The sequence below is a fragment of the Vicugna pacos genome, chromosome 21 (assembly GCF_048564905.1).
Source record: "Vicugna pacos chromosome 21, VicPac4, whole genome shotgun sequence".
NCBI lineage: Eukaryota > Metazoa > Chordata > Mammalia > Artiodactyla > Camelidae > Vicugna > Vicugna pacos.
In genome coordinates, this window is record NC_133007.1 from 5,169,672 (window position 1) to 5,195,846 (window position 26,175).

The following is a 26,175-nucleotide window of genomic DNA, read 5'->3' on the forward strand; positions in this document are numbered from 1 at the left end:
AGACACCAGAGAGCAAGTGCTCTCACCTTCTCTCTCTCTCTCTCTGCCACATGAAGACACAATGAGAAGATGCCTGACTACAAGCCAGGAAGAGAACTCTCACCAAAAGCTTAGTTGGCCAGCACCCTGATCTTGGAGTTCCAAGCATCCAAAACTGTCAGAAAATAAATTTCTGTTCTTTAAGCTACCTAGTCTTTGGTATTTGTTAAAGCAGCCTGGGCTGACGAACACTTGTTAAAAACTACCTTCACTTTGTTTCAGTCGATGCAAAGTGAACCTGCTGTATCTCAGAAAGTGTGATTCTTTTTGTGGACTGAAGGTGAGCCTGCTGTTTTTCTTAATCAGTTGTGAAACCTAAAAATAAGAATATCTTAATATGCCCAAGTTTGTCACAATCTAATATTCACTGACCTCTAAAATATGCCAACAAAAGTAATTCCTTAGGAACTCATTTAAGCTCAAGTAGACACAACAACAAGATGCCAAAGTCCTTTATGCCTGTAGTTCTAAGGTATGTTTCAACTCTGAAATCTTGTGACTTTAGGTAAAGTTTAATTTCAGTGATTTTAATAAGAACAGACTTTCTTCACTCAGCATGTATAACATCTGAACATTTTCAAGGAAGTCAAATGTAAGAATTAAGAACTGTAATACTTTTTTTCATTTTGTGTATAGGATCATTTCAAGTAACAGGATAGCTTTACTTTATCCTGAAATTCTGGAGTATTTCTTATTCTGAAACTTCCGTCCTAAGACAGCTCATTATAAAAGCATCATGTCAATGTCCATTGAGTGCATGAAAGAATCATTGTCATCAGGCTGCTCTCCTGATCCATCTTATCCCCTCATCTGAGATGTATAATTACACAGCAGCATTGGAGCTACAGAAAATAGAATGTTTCCCGCTGCCGTGGCAGAACAGCCAAGGGAAGAGTCCCTCTTAGCACAGGTAGGGTTGGGGCAACGGTCAGTGATGCACAAAGAATAAATTCACATGTGTGCCTGATTCCAGTCACAGGAGATGCATCTTTTATATTCCAGATCATGTGAAAAAGCCCAAGGTTTCTGGCTTTGATTCTGTTTTAAATATTGATACCAATGAGAGATGGGAAGGAAATCATAAGAAAAAAAATAAAGAGAAGTTAGATCTTAATATCGACTAATTTCTAATGAATAAATGCAGTTTACCTCAGTATTGCAAGTTTCCAATAAATTTAAAAGAACCTTAGAGAAGTTAAATTTTCTTCAACATTTATTGTTTTTTAAGGTGTCTTACATGTAACATGTGGCCATTAAGCCTGATTGACTGAGTTGTTGGGAAAAATGCATCTTGGGATGAAGCCTCACAAAAGAAAGATAACCAACACCAGGTACCTTGTACCTTTGACCCAAGCCCTAAATGCCAGCCCCAAAATTCATGTTTACCCTGAGACAAAGCCACGAATCCATTTGTTTTGTTTTAGGGCAGCAAACTATGCTCAGAGACTGAGGTTGTCTTTGCCAATAGTTTATTTAACACAGGTTCACCATGGGAATTAAAATAATTCCACAAGCCAAGAGCATACAGGATAATGACTCTTAATAAACCAATAAAGAAATAACTTGCTCCACCAGTAATGGATTAATCACAATATTGTCCCAGGCAAGGGGAGGATGAAAACAGTGCCATCCAAATTCAGTCGAGGTGCACCTTTGTACAAGCTGGTTCTCAGGAGAGTTGCGTTAGCCCACCAGGAACTGACGTCGAACTGCGGGCGCCAAAGCGGAAGTCCCTCGTTGCTAGAGTATGTTGCTAGGGCAGGAAGGTGCCAGTGACCACCGAGGGGCTGCTGCAGGGTTTTCACCACTGCCTGGCAAAGAATGGCCTTGCCCAAGCAGGAGCCAAGGCCTCGGTGTCTTCGGAGAGCTATATAGATCAGCAAAGGGTTGCCTTGTCCAGACTGAACACTCTTGAGTTGCAGGTCAGATCCCTTGGAATCTAAAGCTGAAATATCCCCTAACCACATGTTCTTCTCAATCAGCCCCTAGCAGTGTCTATCAGTAGTTGAGCCACTGAATGCTTATCCACAACCACCGATGGTCCATGATGACATCTCGACACAGCTTCCTCAAAGTAAACAACTTCCCTCTTAGAACAAAACAACTTCATTCCTAGATCAAACAAGTGGATTTGAAATCATATCAGAGCAACACACAACACCATGCCAATCTTCTGTCTTCTGAGCATTTCTCCTATCCATCTTCCACTCTTGAAGGCTCACCCTTGCTGATCCTTCCATCACTATGACTTACTAAGTGATCCCCTTGTGCAGAATACAGTGCCAAGTGCCAGGAGGGTTAAGGGTGTGAGAGGAGTTTAAGAGTTTCAAAGCAAACAGAGCTCATGGTTTCAATTTCAGTGAGTTTATAGTTCAGTCAAGAAGATGGGGTACATAAATATAAAAATTATTCCGTAAAAATTATTCAAGCACATTTATAAAATAACACAAAAATTTAAGTGATATGTAACTCAAATACATATGTGCATAAGAATTAATATGCAAAGAACCTCTCCCCCAGTAATGAATCAGTGACCCATGCATTCAAATTTTAAAGACTTCAAAGGCTGTGGACTGACATAAAAGAAGAGAAAAAGGACTGAAAGTTAAGATATACACCTATAAACTATTTCAGAATGTATTGAAATTTGTATTTGCTTGAGTGCATCTGAGTAGTTGGCTGTTAATCTATTCAGGGAACACTTATTGAACACCTACTACTTTCCAACTATTAATCATTTGTTCATTTATTCAACAAATATTTTTTACTGCCTGTTGTGTATCAGCAGCTAGAAATATAGTAGTAAACAGACAAGCCAGAGCTATTCCCTGAAAACATTTGAAATTCAAGGGGAGATGCAATCTTGTGATTTATAAGAAATATGTGTGTGTGTATATATATATATGTATATGTATATATATGTATATGTATATATATATTTTTTTTATCAATCAGATAATCAAAATATAGTTCTCATATATTTTTGGTCTTCATCCACAGTTCCTGGTTCACAATCTCTGAAACTCTTGGAATTTCTTAAGTGTTGAGAGTGATTAAAGTGTCTTTTGTTATGTTAATGATGTGGCTTTTGGAAAGCGCCTAAGGATGGCAGCTGGTTGCCAGTGAAGCCAAACATGCGATTAGAAGGTTGGAACTTTCAGTCACACCCTGCCCCTACCACCACCCCCAGAAGGGGAGAGAGAAAGCACACGGAATGTAACCTCCAGTGGTCAATGATGTCATCAATTACATCTATGTAATGAAGCCTCCGTTAAAACTCAAAAGGAAGGGACTCGGGGGCTTCTCAGTTGGTGAACATGAGAGCGGTGCTCCTGGAGAGGGCACGGAAGCCCCACAACTCTTTCCTCATACTTTGTCCTCCTCATCTCTTCCAGCTGGCTCTTCCTTCCATCTCTTCCAGCTGGCTATTCCTGAGTTATATCCTTCTATAATAAACTGGTGACCTAATAGGTAAAATTCTCCTCTGAGTTCTGGGAACCACTCCAGCATAATTAATCAAACCCAAGGAGGTGGTCGTGGGAAGCTCCGATTTATAGCCAGTTGGCCATAAGTACAGGTAACTTCTGGACTTGGGCCTGGAATCTAAGTCCAAGGAGGGGGGTCATTGGAGCCTCCAAGCTGGCTGGTTGGTCAAAACCACAGGTAATAGCCTACTGGTGTCTGAAGTTTATATGCAGTGGGGAGGTAACCTCGTAGGACTGCATCCTTAACCTGTAGAATCTGATGTATCTCCGAGTAGGTAGTGACAGAAATGAGTTGAATTCTTGGACACACGCTTCTGGTGTCCAAGAATTGTTTGTTGGTGTGGGGAATTTATCCCTCTTACCACCATTGGAAACTGGGTCTCAGAACATCCAAAAAAGGAAGACAAAAATTTTAGCAAATAATTATGATAAAGTAAGATGGGATATGACATAAATGCAGAACTGGAAGTTACTGAAGGGAATAGTAAATATTAAATAATTGGAAGTTATTTAAGCATAGAGGTAATATGATCATATCTGTAAATTTTAAAACACATTTCTCTCATTGCAGATGAAAAATGAATCGTCATTTAGAATGTTGGTGGCTATTATCCCAACAGGAGATAGATAATGATGGATAAGGGGATGGAGACACATGGCAAACTCAAGACATACATATGAGGTAGAATAAATACCTCCTGAGTATTTCTTGATTTTAGAAGATTAAGAAGACAATAGGAAATATACCTCCAGATTCTTGGTTGAGTGACTGGGTTAATGGAGATTTTAATGGGATACGAATGCTAGAAGAAGAGCAGATTTGCGGGTAAAGTTTGAAATGCTGAGTTCAATTTTCAACAAGTTCAGTTTTGGTCATAACACTGTGTTAGATGCAAAATAAGGCATAATGTCTAACCTTGAGGGTTCACAATATAAGAGAAAAATAATGAACACATTATTGTATTCAACATAATAAAAGGCTAAATAGAGACACAGAATGTTGAAATAGTCAGGATACATGAGATTACACACGGTAACGAATAAACTCTAAAGCTCGGTGACATAGTCAACACTTTATTTCTTGCTTATGTGAACTCTAATGCAGTTTCAAAGGACTTTCCAGAGTGCTCCGCCCACGTGGTGTGTTTAGGCCATTTCCGTCTTGTGGTTCTGCCATCTCATCACAAGACCCCCATAGCTGCCAACAGGAGAAGAGAGCGTTGGAAGGTCATGTACCAACTCTTAAGTGTTTTGGACCAGAAGTGGCACATCTGACTTCCACACATGGCTCTTTGACCAGAAGAAGTCACATGGCCCCACCTCACTAGCAGTGAGCTGGAAAATGTGAGGCATCCAAAGATTACTCAGTGAGAAGCAAGAGTTTGAAGTGAGAGTGATTAAATAATTATATGGGAGAGTCAAGAAATCCTTCCCAGGGAGGCCACATTTAAGTGGGGATTTGAAGGGAGTCCAGGAGTCAACCTCTTGATGAACACAGAGGAAGGGCTTTGCAGGCTAAGGGAACATCGTGTGCATGAAAGAGCCTGAGACACTGCAGATGTCTGGGGAATGGCAAGAAGCAGCTCGTAGCTGGGGTAGAGGGTTTCAGGGAAGTAGAAGAAGATCAGGTGATTATAAAGATTGGGGAAGGCTTGACTATCACACCAAGGAGGTTGGATTCTGGTCTGCAGGCAAGGGTGAGCCATTCGTAGTTTTTAGGTAAGTAAATAACTTTATCAGATTGGTGAGGAAAAAGAACTGGAAAGAGGAGAGACTGGAGGCAGGAACACCATCTAGGAGACGGCCACACAGTCCACGAGAGAGATGAAGAGCTATACCTACTTAGAAGATAAAATGGGTGGGACTTGGAAAACAACTGACATGTGAGGGTGAGGGAGGATGAGCAGGGAAAGAAAAATTGAGGTGTCCAGCTTGGTCTGTTCAAGGGACTGTAAAGCCATGAACCGAGGTAGGGAAAACAGTCATTGGAACAGATGTAAGAATAAAAATAACTTTCCGCAGTTAGAGATTCAAGACCCTAGCATCACCCGTTGCTGGAGTTTGTTTACCAAGAATTGTTCTATAACTATGTTGCAATAACATTTTTCTTGAAAAAAAAATGCTGTCTACGAAACACTGAAGCAGTAGCCTTTGTTATTAGCTAAAACCAGCCCTCTTTGAGTCTTAGCCCGGTTTCTATGGCCTGCTAGAGCCGATGTGCGGGGAGCATGGAAGCATCTGGAGCAACCACATTTCCTTATTGAAGCCAAAACAAGTTAACTCATCTGTGGCTTATCTCATATCCGCCCTGGAGATCTCATGGGAGGATATAGCCCAGATTACTAAAATAATGTGTAGAAAACAAAAATAGCGTGGAAAGGAGTTTTGGAACATAATTTTTATAGTTGCTTTTCAAAATAACTTACTCATACAAAGTTAATATAAGTGAATGTTTTGTGTTTAAATAGTGCTTGGTTTTGATAAAATATCTTTGTTATGTTTTTGTTGGGGCTTTTGTGTGTGTGTGTGTTGTTATGTGTATTCATTTAACTTGGGGGAATTTTTTTTTTTATAAGAAAAGAAACACTTAGATGCTGTTTTTTCCTCTACTGACTTTGTGACTTGTGGTAAGCCACTTGACCTTTTGACAATTAAGCCCTTGATCGTGAAACTGGATAATAAGGTTCAGCTCCCCCATGAGAATATGACTGAAACTTATTCAATCAAAGGTGTTAAGACATTGTTGTGCCCTTAGGTGAAATGTATGTGTAAATACTAAGTATGAATAAGTACTGCTACTTATTTTGAATATAATTATTTACTTAGTCCTGATATTTAGCGATCTTTTTTTATTTATTAGGTGCTGAGGATAAAAAGATAGATAACATGTGGTTCCTACCTTCAAGGAATCATTTTAATAGGGAAGATAAATGATAAGACCAAAGGGTCAACATAGTGAAGTACAATTTCATGAATAGTCAAGTGAGTCACTAGAGGGGAAAAAAAGTGAAAGAGAAAAATAATCGGCAGAAAAGTTACCTGAGCCAGCTGTTCTAAAAAACTTTAAGAATCTTGACTCTTTGTTCACCTAATAATAAGTTACAGTAATTTTTAAAGCTTCTACTTGGTGGCAAGTTTTTTGAAGCAAGTCATATTTTTTCAACTTAGTGTCTTATTTGTCAAAAGGAAATTGTTAAGAGAGTTGGCCCTGGATGTGGACCTCCTGTATTTAATTACTGGTATGTGACTTTGAGCAAACTTCTAAACCTCTTAATGCCTCTGTTTCTTCATCCATAAAATGGAGTAATAATAGCAAAACTTCATAGAATGGCTGAGGTCTAAACATGTTATGCATGCAGAGTACCAAAAAGTAATTGAAGTCAGAAAGAGAAAGAAAAATACCATATGATATCATTCATATGTGGAAACTAAAAATTAAAAAAAAGACACATACGAACTTATTTACAAAACAGAAATCGAATCACAGCCGTAGGAAACAAACTTATGGTTACCAGAGGGGAAGGGGTTGGAAAGGGATAAATTGGGAGTTTGAGACTTGCAGATACTAACTATTATATATAAGTTGATAAACAACAAGTTTCTTCTGTATAGCACAGGGAACTATATTCAGTATCTTGTAGTAACCTATAATGAAAAAGAATATGAAAATGAATATATGTATGTAGACGTAGGACCGAAACAGTATGCTGTACACCGGAAATTGACACCACACTGTAAACTGACTAGACTTCAATATAAACAAAAGTAACTGGCACTTAGTAAGCACTCAGTAAGTGCTAGCTATGACTGTTATTAGCCACACCTCCTAACACAGTGTTTTGCATGCAGCAGACACGTGCTCTTTGGATTAAATTAGCAGACACTCAGGCATAATCCAGAATCAGGTAAAAGGGTCTGTGCAACTGTCACTGATCTTGAAAAAGACAAATATAAAGTCTGGAAAGATTTCACCTCGTAGAGAAATGAGGAAAGAGGTGAAAAACTAAATGTGGGCCATGAAAAAGTCCTGCAGAACTTAGGGCGTGAACAGTATCTCTAACATGTAGAGACAATGCCAGTCTTACAGTTCTGACACCTACCTAATATCTAGCACATAATAGATTCTCCATAAAATATTTCTCGACTGACAATCCAGTGCGGGGGATAGGGGTAAAACATAATTCTGAAATTATCTAGAACATTATTCAGAAGAAAATTTCTGGTTTTGGCCTCTTCCATAAAATGCAAGAAGACATATCTTCTATGAAACAGTATCAGAAAACCATAATGAGAAAAAGATGGGACATTGGTAGTCCAAGCAACAGTGATAAAACACTTACTACCACTTGTGATAATTCTGAAGGCAGCGGCTATCGAAGGCAAGACCTACGGATGCCATGTTCTCTGCAACAGATCTAAAGTAGGCGTAGGGTTGGGTAGGAGCGGGGCGGTGCAAGGAGTCAAAAATTGTCAGTCACACTGGTTGCTTCTAACTGCTCATTTATATTGTCCAAATCCTGGACGGTGAATATGTGAGGTAATTAATTCTAAGGATGATCAATTAGGAAGCAGGAATATAATTTTACATTGGGCTGAATTTATCACTTGGCAGTATCCATGAGACATGCTGGATTCAGTGAGCTAACTCAAGCATCTAAGAATAGTCCTAATTCTTGGCTTTGAGTTAATGGTATTCTATGCTGAGTTAAGATAACAGAAATTCCTTGGTATTACATGAAACAGTGATTCTCAGCCCTCTTTGACCTCATACCCCTTTTTTATGATAATTTTGTATAATATTTCCTTTGTTCTCAGATGAAATTCATAATTAACCTACTTATACATATTATTTTTAAATCAACATAATATTCCAACTAACACAAAGAAATAAAAGGAAAGTATTATTATTTCAATGTGTGAGTGCTTAAGCACACCTCTGCTAGAAGACACGGCAACAGAGCAGTTATGTGTCTAAATCTATACGTGGAATTACTTGGGTATGACAGCCCCAAAGACTGTTACAGACATGCAGTTTTGAAGACAAAAGTTCACAGGCGGTACTATAGTCAGGGATACAATTTTTCCACAATGATGAAACGAGTTTCGGTGAAATTAAGAACAAAACAATATATTTTTTTGACATTTTTTATTGATTTATAATCATTTTACAATGTTGTGTCAAATTCCAGTGTTCAGCACAATTTTTCGGTCATTCATGGACATATACACACTCATTGTCACATTTTTTTCTCTGTGATTTATCATAACACTTTGTGTATATTTCCCTGTGCTATACAGTGTAATCTTGTTTATCTATTCTACAATTTTGAAATCCTAGTCTATCCCTTCCCACCCTCTACCCCCCTGGTAACCACAAGTCTGTATTCTCTGTCCATGAGTCTTTAGATTCCACATATGAGCGATTTCATATGGTATTTTTCTTTCTCTTTCTGGCTTACTTCACTTAGAATGACATTCTCCAGGAGCATCCATGTTGCTGCAAATGGCATTATGTTGTCGGTTTTTATGGCTGAGTAGTATTCCATTGTATAAATATACCATATCTTCTTTATCCAGTCACCTATTGATGGACATTTAGGCTGTTTCCATGTTTTGGCTATTGTAAATAGTGCTGCTATGAACATTGGAGTGCAGGTGTCATCCTGAAGTAGATTTCCTTCTGGATACAAGCCCAGGAGTGGGATTCCTGGGTCATATGGTAAGTCTATTCCTAGTCTTTTGAGGAATCTCCACACTGTTTTCCGTAGTGGCTGCACCAAACTGCATTCCCACCAGCAGTGTAGGAGGGTTCCCCTTTCTCCACAGCCTCTCCAGCATTTGTTATTTTTGGATTTTTGAATGACGGCCATTCTGACTGGTGTGACCTCATTGTAGTTTTGATTTGCATTTTTCTGATAATTAGTGATATTGAGCATTTTTTCATGTGCCTATTGATCATTTGTATGTCTTCCTTGGAGAATTGCTTGTTTAGGTCTTCTGCCCATTTTTGGATTGGGTTGTTTATTTTTTTCTTATTGAGTCATATGAGCTGCTTATATATTTTGGAGATCAAGCCTTTGTCGGTTTCACTTGCAAAAATTTTCTCCCATTCCGTAGGTTTTCTTCTTGTTTTATTTCTGGTTTCCTTTGCTCTGCAGAAGCTTGTAAGTTTCATTAGGTCCCATTTGTTTATTCTTGCTTTTATTTCTTCTAGGAGAAAATTTTTGAAATGTATGTCAGATAATGTTTTGCCTATGTTTTCCTCTAGGAGGTTTATTGTATCTTGTCTTATGTTTAAGTCTTTAATCCATTTTGAGTTGATTTTTGTATATGGTGTAAGGGAGTGTTCTAGCTTCATTGATTTACATGCTGCTGTCCAGTTTTCCCAACACCATTTGCTGAAGAGACTGTCTTTATTCCATTGTATATTCTTGCCTCCTTTGTTGAAGATGAGTTGACCAAAGGTTTGTGGGTTCATTTCTGGGCTCTCTATTCTGTTCCATTGGTCCATATGTCTGTTTTGGTACCAATACCATGCTGTCTTGATGACTGTAGCTCTATAGTATTGTCTGAAGTCTGGTAGAGTTTTTCCTCCAGCCTCTTTCTTTCTCTTCAGTAATGTTTTAGCAGTTCTAGGTCTTTCGTGGTTCCATATAAATTTTATTATGATTTGTTCTAGTTCTGTGAAATATGTCCTGGGTAATTGGATAGGGATTGCATTAAATCTGTAGATTGTCTTGGGCAGTGTGACCATTTTAACAATATTGATTCTTCCAATCCAAGAGCATGGAATATCTTTCCATTTTTTAAAAGTCTTCTTTAATTTCCTTCATCAATGGTTTATAGTTTTCTGTGTATAATTCTTTCACCTCCTTGGTTAGATTTATTCCCAGATATTTTATTACTTTGGGTGCTATTTTAAAGGGGATTGTTTCTTTACTTCCTTTTTCTGTTGATTTATCGTTAGTGTAAAGAAATGCAACTGATTTTTGAACATTAATTTTGTAACCTGCTACCTTGCTGAATTCTTCAATCAGCTCTAGTAGCTTTTGTGTGAACCTTTTAGGGTTTTCTATATATAGTAACATGTCATCAGCATATAATGACACTTTAACCTCTTCTTTTCCAATTTGAATCCCTTTTATTTCTTTCTCTTGCCTGATTGCTGTGGCTAGGACTTCCAGGACTATGTTGAATAGGAGTGGTGATAGTGGGCATCCTTGTCTTGTCCCAGATTTTAGTGGGAAGCTTTTGAGTTTTTCACCATTGAGAACTATGCAGGCTGTAGGTTTGTCATATATAGCTTTTATTATGTTGAGATATGTTCCCTCTATACCCACTTTGGCGAGAGTTTTTATCATAAATGGGTGTTGAATTTTATCAAATGCTTTTTCTGCATCAATTGAGATGATCATGTGGTTTTTGTCCTTTCTCTTGTTGATGTAAAACAATATATTAATAGCTTTATTTACATGAGTCTTGCTTTCCAGAAAGTTTAGTATACATTAAAGCCTCACGAAAGAATTTTGCATTGATATATTAGATGGTGTGAGGTTTCAGGCTCAGATTATTATAAACAGAGTTTTTACATACAGTAACGCTGTAACACCATTGTTGTTGTTATGATGCAGGGCAATTCTTTGCTGAGTGAGTCTATCCCATGACTTGTAGTACACTTACTATTCCTGGCCCCTGCCAACAAAAGCTAGCAGCATGTCCAGTCACTGTGATAACCAATGGTCCTACAGATTTCCAAAATTCCTTCAGGAGGTGGTTCCATCCCCAGGATGGAAACCTGATAGAAAAGAACAAGTCTAAACACTCAGGGATATAGGGATTTTGGAGTGGATTGATCATGTGTGACCAACTCAGCAATTCCCTATATCCTCTCAGGATATCTCAAGAGGTATTTCCTTTACTTGGGCATAAAAAGTTTAATGGTGAAAGGAATGAGATTCTTCTTTAAATGTATTGAAGTGGGTGTCCTTTTAGGCTGGGAATGAAGGAAAGAGATGCTGCCATTTAAATGGGATCCTCAATTTCAATGGAGATGATAGGAACCTGGAATGCAAAGGCTAATCAGCAACACTTAAACGCGGAGACAAAATAGGCATGGTCACTGCAACAGGCAGCAAAGCTGGAGGGACAGTCAGAGTAGTTTTATCCTCAAGGATCCTCTGATCATGGAGTCCTTAGGACTAAATAGCTGGGCAGCACACTAAAGTTCTATATGATCTGTATAAGCAAACCCAATCAACCCAACCAACCAACCAATCAACCAACCAAACAAACAAACAACAACTTTTAGGTCTGATATATAGAGTCCAATTTGAGACATTTCAATAGTCATGGCCCCTCACCATAATACTGAGTCAATTTCTAACCCAGAGTTCCTAGATTTTTCCCAAAGACCCTGTGTCATTTACTGACATAACTGTACAGATAGAAATATTCCTCATGTATTATTGTACACGTAGCTCCAAGCTGCCATGAATCCCTGGGAACCCAGAATGTTACCGGAGTCACTCAGTTGAGTTTGACTTATACGGGGCAGGTCATAAGTGCAGGAGGGTTCAAGTCCATCTTATCAGTGGGTCTTGACATTTACAAATCCATCCTATGGTTACTTCCATTGTTCCAGAGGGTATAATTGGAACTGTATACTCAGTAGTTGATAGAAGTCTAGCATTGGCCCCAAGGCCAGGTAACTATTATGGTAGAAAAGGTCAAAGAGAACACTGTTCCCAATGAAAACAGCAAACCAAAATCAACACTGCATTTCTGGGAGAATCACAGAAATCAGTCTCGAAAAGGTTTAAAAGACTTGAAATAAGCAAGAGTACTAGTCCTCACCTTGTCTCCATTGAACTTGACATTGGCCTGTGCAGAAGACAAATAGGTTCTGGACTCATAAGCTCAAACAGAAAGAATATACAGTTGCACCTTTGAGCTCTTTTCTAGGTCAGTTCAACAAAGTGCCACATCTTGTATGTAGCTATTGATTTGATAAGTGCGTTTTTTTTTTTCTATCTCAACAAGCTGAGAACACTAGAAACAGCTTGCTTTCACTAATGTGGACAGCAATACAGCTTCCCGATCTTGATAAGCAGATGTCATGTGTGTCAAAGAGTGGAAGACAAGTCCCATAAAAGTGCGTGGTCCTGCCACTTCATTAAAGTTTCTGAGATTCTGATTGTGTGAGACACATCGGGATATTCCTTCCAAAAAGAAATATACAATGGTGCACCTTGCAATTCTACTTTGAGAAAAAGGCACTATACTTTGTAGAACAACACTTGCATTTGGAGTTAGTATGTGCCATAGTGTACATCTCTGGCCTTCCTTGAGTAACCTATAAAGCCACTGGCATTGAATAGGCCTAGAGTAAGAGAAGGATGTCACTGCTCTAGGCTTCAATGCAAGTACCTGGTCCCTGAGACCCAGAAAATACAATGGCAACTGACCTATCTGTGACTAACTTGGAATGCTATGCAGAAACCTGTGGCATGTCCAAACAAGAGAAGTGTATCAAAGCCCTTTTGGATTTTAACACAAAGACATTCTCTCTTCAGCAAATAACTGCTCTCCTTCTGATATATCTCTTAATTTGTTATTGGGTCCTGATAAAGATTATACTCCTGACCATAAGACACTAAATGATTAATTAGCCTCATTACTCATCACAAACTGGGTGTTTTCTTATCTAATCCATCGCAGTGAAAATTTGGGCCTAACCAGTGCACTCCATCAGTAAGTGCAAGCGGCAAGTTGAGTTTGGTTTGAAGCAGGTCCTTAAAGGACAGGTGAGTCGTGTGAACAGGTGGTTCATTCTTCCATCACACTTATACTGTACACCGGCTCCTCTCCTTGAACCCACACATATGGCCTCATGGAAATCCAGTATCATCGAGTAACAGGACGAAAAATTCAAGCCTGACCTGCAATGTTTTAGGAATATATGCTTGTACTGGCAAGAAGCAGATTGTCATAGAATTAGAACTCCAAATTGGGGACGGGGTGGGGGTGGGAGGAGTAATGGACGAAGGTGGTCAAAAGGTACAATATTTCAGTTATAAGGTAAAAGGTTGAGGATGTAACGTACAACATGATGACCACAGTCAACACTGCTGGGTAGTATATTTCAAAGTTGCTAAGAAAGTAAATCCTAAATGTTCTTATCACAAGGAAGAAACATTTTTCTCTTTTTTTTGTATCTAATTAAGATGGTGGTAATCATTTCACCATATATGTACATCAAGTTATTATACTGTACACCTTAAACTTATACAGGGCTGTATGTTCATTATATCTCAATAAAACTGAAAAAAGTAGAAAAGAAAATTTAAAAATAAAACACTGTTAAGGAGAACAAAAATAATTTTATAAATTCACCAAAAAAAAAAAAAAAGAAAGGAATTAGAACTCCATCCAGAAGTGGCCCAGGGAGATAATTCCCTTCGTGGTGGAAGAACTTTAAGCTACCATATGGGTTCTCTGCTTTGCCTGGAAGGATGGGTAGCCAAAGGTTAAAAGCAACATGATTTATGGCACTCTCCAGTAGTCTGAATGAATGGTCAGGGACGGGAAAGAATGCTCACTGGGAGAAATGATCACAAGGAGACGTGGCTAAGCTTTACATAGGAACCTCTCAGCCTAGATTCAGAATGTAAGGATATTTGTGTTCCATGTAAATGATCGTCCAACTCGCTCTCCCACCCCACATTAGAGAAAGTGCTAAATAACCAGGAGGACAAGCTGATCTGCTCTTTGGATATAAGTCAATTTCTTTCTCCAGCCGCTCTAATGAATGTTTAATGAACTCAAGTACAAAGTACCCGTGATGGCAATAACGGAGATTATGTATGGGCTCATCAAAATGTACTTTCTCTCATCAAGGCTGATTTAGTGATTGCTACTGTTGATGGCTGTACAAGTTAGGTTACAGGTTAGGCTGAAAATACAGAGGCTTAAACAAGGTAAAAAACTAATAGAAACAAAGTGTATTTTTCTTTCCTATAAAAATCCTGGCAGGTGATCTGGGCTGGTACGGCAGTTTAACAGTTCAGGGGATTCAGATTCTTTCCTGCTTGCTTTTCCCTTTTTCTTTCCTCTGCTACTTTCTATAGGGTGTGTTGGTGGTGGTGAGTTTATTCAGTCCACCTGTCATATGTTTTCAAGAGAGGATTGTGACTGAACTAGAGGGAGAAAGAGCATCACCCAGAGATGAGTGCAGTGACTGAGAAGATTTTGGGTCTCCTTTTGGGAGAGATGGTGAGGAAGTTTTCGTTTGTACAAAGTGTAGTGTTAAGTGGGAATACGCGCTTGTTGAAAGTTTAAGTATGGGGGAAACGGTGTGTATAGGTGCTGGGTGGCCAAGAGGGCTGTCGCTCATACTGTAGAATGGTTTGCACAACATCTACTTCACCCTCATCCCAGAGTGCCTTCCTGAAATGCAGAGATTGGAAAGCTGAATGCTATGCATCCCAGAATTTAGATTCAAGTTGCAGGTTTCCAGATTCAGATTATTTGGATTGAACCAGGCAGATACACTTTGAAAGAATTTGATTTGGAGGTGAATTATGTGAGGGTAGAGACTGACATAGATCGTGAAGAGATATGGTTCTAGAGCTGGCATCTGTGGCGTACTGATTCCCAGGGATCCTCCTGTCTTAATAGGAAGCTTTTAGATTCAGCAACTTTGATGTGGCAGGGGTGGCCTGCGTCTGGTGCCAGCCATTGTGGAGGCAGCTTCCTGATTCAGCAACTTCCTGATCATGACAGAGTCAGCCACTTCCTAGTTTCACGATGTGACTTTGGGAGAGGTCCTAGAAGTTCAGTCTAGAGATTCTTTTTTTAGCTCTTTCAATGAGTATATAAGTCAAACAAATTTCTTTGGGCTTAAACTAGCTGGATAATATCCTCTAGACTATTAAGAATCTACAGCAATACACATGGGAACTAGAAAACAGGGGATCTGCCACTGGAGGATGATAAAGAAATGTTCCATCTTAACAATTACACACCAGGCCTAGAGGGGAATCAGTTCATATTAGAATCAGGAGGATGGTGGACTTTGGGACAACGGTATCCAGCAAAATAAAAATGGAACTCATAAATTATCTGATGTGATTGAGCATTTGGAAAAATTATTGCTAGGTTTATTGGAAAAATAAATGGTAGGAACACTTGGAAAAAATTAGAGCTGGGTACAGAAAAAACAAACATAATAGCACAGGGAAGCATATTCAATATCTTGTAATAAACTTTAATGAAAAAGAATATGAAAATGAATATATGTATACATATGTGTGACTGGGATATTATGCTGCACACCAGAAATTGAAACACTGTAACTGATTATACTTCAATTAAAAAAAAAAGAGAGAAAAAATTAAGAAAATAAAAAAAAGTCAATTATTTTGCAGGAAAACCAGAAGGATGTACAGAAAAGATCAAAGTATATTATTTGGTTCAACAGTGAACAATATTTACATAATCAGAAGAATATACATGTTGGCTGATGCTTTAGCAAGTTTTTTTGAGAATGGAAGAAAGGAAGTACAGAGGTAAATCCTCAACTATCATAATAGGTGATGTATAGATTCTGTCTAAAATTGATAAATCAAAAAACAGCAACATAGGTGTAATTTTTAAAAGATGGAGATAAAAAGCAGAAAAGAGAGCTAAAAGAATTGAAAATGGCTGCCCCTCAGGAGCAGAAAGAGAAGAGACTACTATTTCTTGATATAAGCCTTTAGCTCCACTTGATAATTCATTTATTTGTATACATTACTTTGATGTAAATTTTAAAAATTAAAAATTAAATACAGGAAGTAAATATTCCACTCAAGAAGTTAGAGGAAAGTGTAACAAAACCCCCAAATAATTAATAGAATAAAGAAATGAGCTGATAAATATGAACCAAACCAAATACAAAAATGTAATCTTAATTGAGAAAACCAAAAACTGCTTTATTGAAAGTATCAGTAAAATAGAAAAACCTTTGGTAAGACTAACCAAGAAAAAAATGAGTAGAAATCACTAAACATCATTCAAAGCAAGAAAGGGACACAAATACATATAGCAGATTAGACATTCTTAGATAATATTAGTAAGTACTATGCAAAATTAATTTGACAAGCTATTTGAAATGGATGATTTTCTAGGAAAACATAAGTGTTACTTCTGACTCAAGAAGGGGTAGAAACAATGAATACATTAAAATAAAAGAAATTGGATCTGTCGAAGAACCACTCTAAAAAAATTAACCAGTTTTATACAACTTCTTCATTAGTTTCAATAATTTTTATGTTGTAGAAACTATTTAGGAAAATGTGTTTTAAAAAATCTTTCCAACACATTCATGAATCAGACATAACCGTGGTTTTAGTTCTAAAATACATTCATAGCACACCAAAAAAAAAAAATTATAGGCAGCCTCATTAATAAACAAGATGCAAAAATGCTAAATAAATACTAGAAAATTTGATCCTGCAGTATATTAACAGTGAGTACTTTTGCTTAATTAGATTTATCACATGAATATAAAGATGCATCAACTTTATGGAATCTAAGCATGAAATTCACCAATTAACAGATTAAATTTAAATAAAAGTTATCACCTAAAAAGATGACCAAAAAAAAAAAAAGAAAGAATTCAATAAAAATTTCACATCTATAAACCCACATAGCAAGCTAGGAATATATCTTGATAAAACTGACCTACCAGAATCTATGGCAAACATTATACTTCATGGGGAAACATTAAGTTCAATCCCCTTCAAGTCAGGAAAAATCAAAGACTGATAATATCAACATTGTACTGAAGTCACTAAGCATTGCAATAAGATAAGAAAAAATAAAGTATAAATTTTGAAATGGGATAGATAGTCATTATTTGTAGCAGTATGTACCAGTAATAATCATTATAAAATGTAATGAAAAAAATATAGTGGAAAACAAATAAATACACAAAAATCTATATAACGTTAAAGATGAAATCTATTAAATATGAGCAAGACCCAAATGGAAAAAACTAAAAATTTTACTCAGAGACACTAAAGACAATCTGACAATGGAAAAATGGATCATGTTCCTATAAAGGGAGACTAAATATTGTGAAGGTGGTCATTCCTTCAAAAAAGTAACCTGTAAATTCTATCAAGAAGCATTTAATTTGTTTCCAGTATTTCATCCATCTTTGTGACTATCTGGAATAATCCGGTCTGATTATCTTTACTTTGTTGAAAAGTATATTTCCTCTGGATGTATGCAACATTTCACCATCTTTGAAATTTGTAAATTTTATCAGAACATATCTAGGTATACATTTTTTTTCAGTGACCTTGGCTGCATATCTACTTATAAATTTTTGTTGTTTTCTTTTTTTTCACTTCCGTGTTTTGCTCTCTGAAACGCATTAAAAACATTAGATTACTTACATCTACATTCTGTGTTTTTATCTTTTATCTAATAATCTCCATCAGCCTTTTTGTTCTCCATTATGAAATAGCTGACCAAGATCTAGTTCACACAATTAATGTTCCATAATTTGGTGCTCATTTAATTACAATCTATCTTAACTGAGTTTGTTTAAAATACATTTCTTTTTTCTTAGGTTGCTTCCTTTGAGCAGGAGCCGAGTCTTTAGCCACACTGATTGCAATCTCCCTGGAGCATGTCTTCAAGCAGGCTTCCTTTCTGTTGAGTAGTTTTGAGAGCAGGATCAGGCACGTCTTTCTCTGGGGGCAAACTCGTAAAGAGGCTTCCTCCAGGGCAGGAGGCTAATAAGTATTTGTGAACAATTCAATTCTCCTAGCAAGCAAAAAGGACCTGAGTCGAAGCCATTCTCCCTGCCTTGCTCTAGAGAGAATGGTTAAAATAACTGCCAACAGGTTGGTGCTCTTCTTTCTTGCTTATGTCAGCTCGGTGAAAAGTCCTTGAGTCTTGAGATATATAGGTGAGATAGGTATTTATTTTCCAGGGTCAGACAAAATATATCCATTTTATATTTGCTAGACTGTTTCAGTAGACGTTTGGAAAGTAAGGTCATCGAATGCATGTACTTATGTTATTATCTTAGCTTCGTCCCAGGAGGAATTTACCTAACACATGGTGTTAATTGGAAAGGTAAGAAAGGAGGATGTGCAATTAGAAAAACAGTAATCATAATTTATTTTTACTTTTTTTTGTTGAAGTACATCCTTACATACTAAAAGGGGCACAAAATCGTAAGTATACAGCCTGATTGATTTTTTACAAAGTGAACACACCTACGCAACCACCAGCCAGGTGAAGACACTTTTAAGAGGCCTGGCTGTTCCTTCTGTTGCTCTGGGAATCCAGCCATCAGGCTGAAAGAAGCTTGGGCTAGACTCCTGAATGATGAGTCACCATGTAGAGACAGAGGGGGCCACGTGGAGGAGCACGGAGGAACCAGTGAGAGGAGCTTTCTTGGAACTTCTAGCCAAAGCTACAGCTGAATGCAGCTGAGTGAGTGACCCCAACCTTTGCTACATGGAGCACAAAAACTGCCCAGCTGAGTCTTGCCTCAATCTCTAACCCAGAGAATTGTGAGAGCATTACCTTCCTTTTCTTCATATACATCATATTATTTTGATATCATCTCAAACTTAGAGAAAAGTTGCAAATACACAACAAAGAACTTTTTCTCAAATCATCTGAGAGTTAAGTTGCTGACTTGATGCCCTAGCAATAGGAATGTTTTGTAAACTCATAACCACAATGCAACCATCACAATCAGGAAACAAACACTTATGATCTCCTCTACAGGAAACAGAGTCAGTCAGAATCACCTGTTACATTGACTTGCGGTGTTTCTTAGACTCAAACAGTTCCTAGTCTTTCCTTGACTTTCATGACAATTTTTTTTCAGTTCTTTTGTATCATGTCCTTCAACTTGGGTTTGTCTGAGATTTCCTTGTGATTTCAGGTATTGTTCCTTCGTAGGGAACATTATTCTGCTCTGTTCTTCTCATTCCGTCTAATCGAGGTGTACAGAGTTTTGATTTGTTCCATCTGATCACTTGATTAAAGTGATGTTTGCCAAACTTCTCCATTTTATAGTTACTCTTTCCCCCTTCCCCACTGATAAGTATTTTGTAAAGCAGTACTTTGAAACTTCGTAAAGTTTCACCAAACCTTCAATGTATTAATTTATGTTAACCTGGACTCATGGACTCATGACCTGTTATAAGCAGTACTTTGTTGTTCAAATAGTCCCCATTTTGGCCAGTGGGAACTTTGTGTCCTTTGGACATGTCCCCATCATCCGTTAAGCATTTCCTTTCTGTCCGGCACAATAAAATATTCCAAGTTCATCTTCCACTTTCCCTGCATCAACTCCAGAGTCAGCCATTCTTATAAGGAGCCCTGACTCCTTTTAGTGGAGAGTGGCAGGTAGAAGCCAACTTGCGCACAGTTGGCGTGCTTATTGCTGTTGGGTGGGGGGGAGGGGTGCTGCTCTAGGCCAGAATCAGGGAGTATAGGTATCTTATACCTATATTTATTTCTATGCCCATCTACACACATTGAAATCCATGAGCGCACACCAACACTTCTAATTCCAACCCAATACAGTGTTCATTCTAGCTTACTCCTTTTCCGTATCTGTAACTCCCTTCTCCTGGCACCTGTCATCAGTAATAAATTTTAATATTTTTATGTATTATTTTTGTATTTTGTGTACTATCTTCCATTGCCCCTGCTACATGCTTCGCTTGTTCAAGGGGTAGCAGTAAGTCCAGTACAGCAGGAATGGGCGACTAACAGGGAAAACGGAAGAAATTAGCACTGTATCGCTAGTAACCCAATGTTAACTCTTCATTCTGATTCAATGATAGAGTAGAATAAGTATTATATAAAAGGTAGTTAAATTTAACTTAAGTGAATAGAGAGCTAGTACGTGGACTTACACATCTTCAGATACGTACATTTTTTATTCCTGTACTTTGAATTTTAAATTATTTTTGTGTTATTAGTGTTTGTATGCGTCATAATACTTACCTAGTACATAGTGAGTGCCCCATATATTTTTATTATTTAACTTAAATTTAAAAATTTAAAGCAATTAATTTAAATTTGTTTTGAAAAACATAATTGAATATTTTTATTTTCCAACCAGGTACTGACTGAATTTTTTTTCATAGAGGAAATAATGATTTGCAATATTTCAGAGGAAACCGGCTTATTTTTATATATTCTTAACATTTTCTTTTTTTAAGCATTCTATTGTTTCAAATATGTAGCTTAGAGTCTTAAAAATAACATTTCCTTCCCATAAATACCAATATATTTATTGTTTCCTATTTGGCAAACATTGATCTGGGGCTTCCAAGGTTTATAATAGAACAAAAATCAACCCACACATGCTTCAGAATTACAATTAACACACACTTTATTGCATTCCTTTTATTGGATCTCTTTTCAGAATAGCTATGTAACTTCTTTACGTGATACTTTGGTGAGAAAATAAATTTTGCAGAGTATAACGAGGCCCAGTCAGGAAACAGAAACCATTCTAAGGCCTATGAACAAAGGGATTTTAATACAAAGACTTGGTTATGTTTGTGATGAAGGCAGAGAAGCCTCACAGGGACAGGGTGGCAGCCCAGTATCAGCAGGGGCAGTGGGATGGAGCGCTCTCATCAGAGCCTAGAAGGCAGGGCCGCATAGCAGGGGGATGCAGCCACAATATGGGGTGCCCAGTGGATGCTAGGACCCCAAGGAGAGGGTCGTCCCATAGGGGCTGCAGCCATTGAAAAGGCACAGTGACTGCTGGAGACATAGCCTGAAGTGCAGTGAAAAAGAAAAACCCCTTGACTCCTCCCTTCCCCCTATCTTCCAGTCTTTTGCCAGTGTCCCCCTTTCAGGTGAACCTAACGGGAGCAGTTAGCAAAGGAGCCTGGGAAATGTAATTCCGTGTGATACAGAGCAGAGCAGGGGAACAGAGGGAAACGGAGATGAGAACAAACAGCCAATGTGGCACAGAGCACATTTTCAGGAAAATAAATCAATAGCGACTTTGTGAAACAATAATAATGCCTTAGGGGATTTGAAAATATATCTAGAATTAAATTATATAACGATAGCTGTATATATAAGGCAGTAAGAGGGAAAATGGAGAGCAAGTATTCTCCGGTCCTTCCACGCCTGGGGAGAAGTAAATGTTATGATTTGTATCGGAAACTTTAAAAGGTCAACAATGGCTTAACATCACTACACATTAGGGAGATGCAGATCAAAACCACAATGGGATTTCAAAATTGTAGAATAGATAAACAAGATTACACTTATAGCACAGGGAAATATACACAAAATGTTATGATAAATCACAGAGAAAAAAATGTGACAATGAGTGTGTATATGTCCATGAATGACTGAAAAATTGTGCTGAACACTGGAATTTGACACAACATTGTAAAATGATTATAAATCAATAAAAAATGTTAAAAAAAAAAAAAACCACAATGGGACACCACTTTTCACACCCATCAGGATGGCTATTACCAAAAAAGCTCAGAGAATAACAAGTGTAGGTAAGGATGTGGAGAAACTGGACCTCTGCATATTGTTGGTAGGAATGTAAAATGGTAGCTGCTATGGAAAGAGTATACAGTTTCCTCAAAGTATATGTTAGAAATGAAGAAAAGCTGAGAGTTAATTATTGGAGTAAACATCTTAAAAAAAATTTAAGTATAGCAAATTAAACACCTCCCCCCTCAACTGGCAGGGATAAAATAAAAAAGATAAGAGCAAAATTCAGAGAAATAAAAAATAACACAGAATGGAAAAATATTAACAGAGCCAAAGTTGGTTCTTTAAAACAATGAATAAAATTAATGAATCTCAGCAAGGCTGGCTAAAAAAAGGCAAAAATTACCAAGGCTAGAAAACAAGAAAAGGATACCAGTACAGACGCTTTGGACATGCAAAAGGCAGTAAGAGATTACTAAGAATAATTTTATGACAATAAAATTTTAAATGTAGATGAAATGAACAAATTCCTATAAAATGCAATTTTACAAAATGGATAGTATTACATCTAATAAAAAAGCTGCATTTGTAATTTTAAAACCTTCCCACAGAGAAAATTCTAGGCCCCTTTAGTTTCACCAGTAAATTTTATGAAGCATTTGAAGAAGAGATAACATCTTACAAACACTTCCAGACAACAAAAAAGGTATATACACTTCCCAACTTGTTTTATGAGGTCAGCAAGCTTTCACATCCAAACTGAGAACACATTAAAAAAAAAAAACAAAACTCAGAATGTCTCTGGCGAATTACGTACAAAATCCTACAGAAAACATGGGCAAACAAACCCAGCGCTACATAAAAAGGCTAATACATTATAACCAAGTTGGAGTAGTTCCAAGAATACGAAAATGACTTAACATTTGAAAATTAACATATTACTTTACCATATTAGCAGAATATAGGAGAAAATCAGATGTTCATTGCAATAGATGTGAAAGAAAAACATTTGGTAAAATTCAATACCCACTCACAATTTTTAAGAAGAGAAAGAGAATTTTCTTAATATAATAAAAAACATCTATCAAAAGCATACAGCAAACATCCAACTTAATTGTGAAATGTTCAAAGCTTTTTCCCTGAGATTTGTAATAAGCAAGGAAGCCATTCTCACAACTTCTATTTAGCATAGTCCTGAATCCATAACTAGTGCAGTAAGGCAAGAAAAAGAAATAAAAAGCAAAAAGGTCGGAAAGAAAGAAATAGAACACATTAATGCAGAAATGCCATGATTGTGTATGTAAAAAAATCCGAAAGAAACTGCAGATAAACTATTACAACTAATAAAAGAATTTTACAAAGTCTCTGGATACAAGGTCGATAGCATAAATCAATTATATTTCCATATAAGAACAATTAGAAAATGAATATCAATAATGAGGCAGTACCAAGAAAATCATCAAATACCCAGGAATAAATAAAGGATAGACTTTTATGCAGAAAACTATAAAATATTCTTGAGAGAAATTAAAGAAGACCTAAATAATTGGAGAGATACACCATGTTTATGGGTTAGAAGAATCAATATTGCAAAGTTGTTTTTTCCCAGGAAATCCAAAGATTCAGTGTAATCCCTTATAAGAAAATCCAATGACTTTTTATTTCATGGAAATTGATGAGCCAATTCTAAAATGTATGAAGCAATGCAAAGAGCAATTCTGTAATAACCAAGAAAATCTTCAACACAAAGTTGGAGAATATGCACCCTTGGATACCAAGATAAAGCTACAATAATTAAAACAATGAAGCATTGGCACAGAATAAACAAACAGACTGAAGAGAACAGAGAATCCAAAAAACAGACTCACGGTTAATAGATTCTTGGTTTACACCAAAGCGGTACTGCAGAGTAGTGGGGAAAGAATAGTATTTTCAATAAGTGATCCTAGGACAGTACAATTTAGGAAGAAGTAAATATTGACTTCTACCTCATTATATACAAAATTAATTCTAGGTGGATTAGAAGTCTAACTTTCAGGTGAAAGGTGAAACAATAAAGTTTCAATAAAATAACTTAGAAGAATGTTTTCATTATCTTAAAGAAAGTGTTCTTGAATGGGACACAAAGTGCACTAAGCATAAACAAAATCATTTATAAAATGGCTTACATTAAAATTAGGAACCTGTCTTCGCCAAAAGACAACATTAAGACAGAGGGGTAAAAGCAAGCCACAAGCTGGGAGTGGGTATTTGCAACAGATATACCAGCTTATATAAAAGAACCACACATCAATAAGAAAACCTGACAGAAAAATTGGAAAGAGATTTAAGATTTCAAAATGAAGATATTCAAATGGCCAATAAACATGAAAAGGTGCTCAACGTCATTAATCACCAGGGAAATGCAAATTAAAACCACAATCAGATATGACTCTCACCCATCAGGATGATTCAAATTAAAGGGACCAATAACAGCAAGAGCTGGGTGAGGATGTGTTGCAACTGGAACTCTCACGTGCTGAGAGTAAACTGGTATAACTACTTTGTGAAACTTCTGCGTTGTCTACTAAGGTTAAACATATGCATAACCTATGACCTATCAAATCTACCCCCAGATACATATCCAACAGAAATAAAGAGACATGTACAGCAAAAGACAACTATAAGAATATTTACAGCACCATTATTCTTATTAGCCCCAGTCTTTAAACAATCCAGATGTCCATGAAGATTATAATAAATTGTGGTTTAGCCATGCAATAGAGTAACATATAGCAGTTAAAATGAACCAACTATTTCTACATGCAGCAACACGGATAAAACAAACAGAATAGTGAATAAAAGAAGCCAAAGACAAAAGAAAAGTTACGGTTTAGTTATATTTACATAAACTTAAAACACAGACAGACTTAACCTATGGCTTTAGGAGGCAGGATAGTTGATTCTCTTTAGAAGAAAGAAAGCATTAGCAGTTGGAAGTGGGGAGGGGAAAGACACGTGGATTCTGTTAACGCTCTTCCTCTGGGTGGTGTTAGAGGATGTGTTCACTCTGTAATAATTTATTTATGTATGTCTATGTATAATGTAATAAGAAGTTATTAATAAAAATATATTCAAGTGAAATATATACTGAAATTCATTAAAATAATAGTAAATGTCGTGTTAGGGCACTGAAATTGTCGGTGATATTTTGGCTTTAGTTTTCCAATTTTCTTTTTATTAATTAATTTGTTTTTATTGAAGTATAGTCAATTTCCAATCTGTTAATTTCTGGTATACAGCATAGTGTTTCAGTTATACATATATAGATATATTCCTTTTCATATTCTTTTTCACTATAGGCTATTACAAGCTATTGAATATAGTTCCCTGTGAGTTTTCCAAATTCTCCAAACTGCAGTTGGTGTGTCATAAAACTGCCTCTATCATTTAAAAATTACGCTTATAAATATGATTTATTTTTTCAAATAGAGATCATATCTGTGAGACAAGTTTTATTTGTGAGACAGTTTTTAAGAGAACCACTAATGGAAGTCATTAGTTCTATTAATTTAGAAATCTTTCAAAACCAGATACATTTATTTCTCCTAATCATGCTTTGGTATATGCTTCATTGTAGCAAGCTGTACTTAAGCACTTAAGACAAAAAGTTAAGTAACTCATCCAGATGATTTACTCATAATGTGTTCACTTCCTACAAAAGCTTACCAATATTTGATCAGTACTTGGATGAAAATTAAGCCTGTACATAAACAACTAGGTTCAAAAGGGCAATTTCCTGTCTAGTATGAACTCTCTGTTTACTTTTAGTTGTAACACAAATTTCAATTTCTTCCAGAACAAATCCTACGCTGCGAAAAATCATGTTGTTAATTCTCCTCTGAAGATTAAAAATGACAATGAGCCATTACAGATGATTTAAAGTGGAGCACTTCATGGCCTTTTCTCCCTTCTCAATCTAATTGCTTTCTCTTCTAATAATATGTTTTGATTTTACTTTAAAAAAATAAAGCCTTTTCTACTTGCCCAAATGCCTATCAAGATTCATTTCGATGCTGTAAGAATTCAAACATAGGTTTAGATAAAAAGAACCACAGGCAAAGGGACAAATAGATCAGTGACAATGAAACAGAATGAAAAAACCAAAAACAGATTA

At 36.8% G+C, this 26,175-nt stretch overlaps 1 long non-coding RNA gene across 2 annotated transcripts; it reads left to right on the forward strand.

Annotated features, from left to right (window-relative positions):
- The first annotated feature begins 5,092 nt into the window (after window positions 1-5,092).
- Window positions 5,093-25,959, forward strand: LOC107034324 (uncharacterized). Of its 2 annotated transcripts, XR_012062554.1 has the most exons (5): window positions 5,093-5,243; window positions 9,102-9,243; window positions 15,950-16,090; window positions 18,142-18,418; window positions 25,858-25,959. It is a non-coding gene; the product is annotated as an uncharacterized lncRNA (long non-coding RNA). The 2 variants fall into 2 exon arrangements; XR_001459867.3 differs by lacking the exons at window positions 9,102-9,243; window positions 15,950-16,090.
- The last annotated feature ends 216 nt before the right edge of the window (window positions 25,960-26,175 follow it).